The sequence below is a fragment of the Fukomys damarensis genome, unplaced genomic scaffold, assembly GCF_012274545.1.
Source record: "Fukomys damarensis isolate Sample0158 unplaced genomic scaffold, DMR_v1.0_HiC HiC_scaffold_7, whole genome shotgun sequence".
Classification (NCBI taxonomy): Eukaryota; Metazoa; Chordata; class Mammalia; order Rodentia; family Bathyergidae; genus Fukomys; species Fukomys damarensis.
The window spans coordinates 21059631-21062006 of NW_022900919.1; the positions used below are offsets into that span (position 1 = coordinate 21059631).

General features: G+C 52.6%; 1 pseudogene; it reads left to right on the top strand.

Moving 5' to 3' along the window:
• The window catches only part of LOC117285183, a 28928-nt pseudogene that overhangs the window by 3666 nt on the left and 22886 nt on the right, over positions 1 to 2376 (top strand).

Consider the following 2376-nt stretch of genomic DNA (forward strand, 5'->3'; position numbering starts at 1 on the left):
CTGCGCCCCCTCTACTACCCCTCCCTTCCCACCTTTCTCCCGCCCCCCCTCCAGCCCTTACCCCCTCCTTTTTCTTACGTAACCTCGTGGCCCCCGGGACACGGCCAGCAGAGAGGAGGGAGGCGCGTCGATGTGGACAATGTCCCTGCCCCGCTGCGCGGTACCCGGTCTCCTCTCCTGGCCGACCCCAACCCTGGGGCTTGGCACAGGGTCTCCCTGAGCCCTGAGCCCTGAGCATCCCACGAGCTGGGCCTAGGAGTGTCCCACTCGCAGCTGTGGGCACTTGGCAGCTGCCTTCAGTTTGTAGATGAGGGAACCCAGGCAAGGGAGGAAAGGGATTCTTCCAAGGTCACATATCCAGATTACAGCTCAGGCCTCCAGAGCTCGAGATGGACGCGGCCATGCCCCTCCTTAAAGCCCACCTTAGTCTTCTGCTCACTGCCTGGCTGGGAGGCTTTGGGGTAACCCCAACCCTCAGAGATTCTGGAAGTTGACCTGGCAGGGATAATATTGCACCTGAAGCAGGTGCTTGGACACCTCAATGGGTAAAAGTGGGACAGGGCTCCACGCTGAGGGTCACCTTTTTAGGATTTGGCTGTTCTCAGGGCAAGGGAACCTGGGATGGCAAGGCAAAAGCAGGACTTAAGCGATTTCTTAATGTCCTCAGCACGTACCGACCAAAGAGAAGCCAAAGAGTACTGGCCTTCATGGCCTGCCCCCCTTCTCTCTCTCTCTCTCTCCCTTTCTCCCTCTCTCTCTCTCTCTCTCTCTCTCTCTCTCTCTGGATCATCTGCTGAGGACACACTGCCCACATGAGCCCGGCATTGCAGGACAGTAAAAAAGTCAAGGAACTGCAGATGGAGCAGGGCCACCACTGAACCCCAGTTGTCACCTGCTAAACTCCAACATCTCCTCGCAGGAGCGCCAGCCCCCTCTAATCTGTGCTGCTCACTGTGGCCAGCAGTTTCTCAAATACAAGTCTGATTGTGTCGTTCTTCATTGGCTTTCTTCCTAGGCCTCAGGATGGAGACCAGGACACTGAGCACACCTACCAGGCCCCGCCCAACCTAGCTTCCACTACCCTCTCCAGCCTTCTGTCCTCCCACCCTCCCGGGCTTCCTGCCATTCTTTCAGCCTTTGCATATGCTATCCTTTCACTCTGCAAAGATTTCCCCTTCTCCTACCTTTATCTATCTCCCCAACTCACTTGCCTAGACAATTCCTAGAATTCTACAGACCTCAGTAAACTGTTGCTTCTTTTAGGAGCTTTGCCCAATGCCCTGGATGCTCCTGTACTTTGTTGGCATTGTACTTAGTGTCATCTGTTTATGAAATTATTGGTTTAGTGTCTTTCAGACACTGCAGACTCTTACAAAGCCATGTCTTTTGTTCATCTTTTTATTCCCATTACCTACTGCTGTGCCTGAAGGTGCTCCATAAATATTTGTTCAGTGAATGAATAAGGAAACAGGACAGCCAGCCATACATGGACCAGATTGGCTGGGGTCAGTAAGCGTAAGTGTCTACTTGGCAAATTGGCTTTGGTCAGTGGGCACAGGTGTCTGCTTGGTGCCAGGGAAAAAGAGCCCTTGGTCCTAGAGGAAGCTTATCTATCATGAGCTGAATCCCAAGGACCAAGGCAGAGCCAAGGTGCTTGAGGAGTAGGTAATCCTGCCTGAGCCAAGGAGAGAAGTCAGCAGAGGGGGAATGCAGAGCAGGGGCCAGTTCAGGTGGAGCAAGGGTACCTGAAGACACGGCTGTGTCTGGAAGACCAAATGGTGCTCCAAGCCCTGTGTCTAGCGTCCTTTTGCTCCTGATCATTAGGGCACACCCACATTACCTGAGCCAGAGGCAAGGAGGAGTCTTAAATAGGTGGGGTGGTGAATCACTCTGGCTTCCACACACAGTTGGCAGGAAGTAGGAGGTGTGAGCCCCCTGAGGTGAAATGGCTGTCACTCTGAGGTCAGACGGGGTGGATGCCCTTCCTTTCTGCCAATTTCTGCCACCACTGGAGGAAGTGGCCTCCACTCTTCTCCTTAAACCCTAACTCCAGGCCAGGTCTGGTTGGCTGTCAGGAGCTTTTCCAGGTGGCTCTGGCCAGCACTCAGCTTTGTCCTCTGTAATAGTCCTTGCACTATTTCATCACCTTGGAATCTTCCCAAGAGAGGAACCACTTAATTTGTCTATCAGGGTCCCTCCACGAAGCCACCCTTTTTCTGTGAAAAATCCCCTATCTCCACAGTCTCTGTGGCTCCAGCTGTCAAGGGAGATGATTCTACTGTTGTTGGCTGGAGGTTGAAGCAAAGCCAAGGAGAATCTCTTTAGGCCAAGAGACTTTAGTATTCTTTTTTTTTTTTTTTTTTTTTTTTTTTTTTT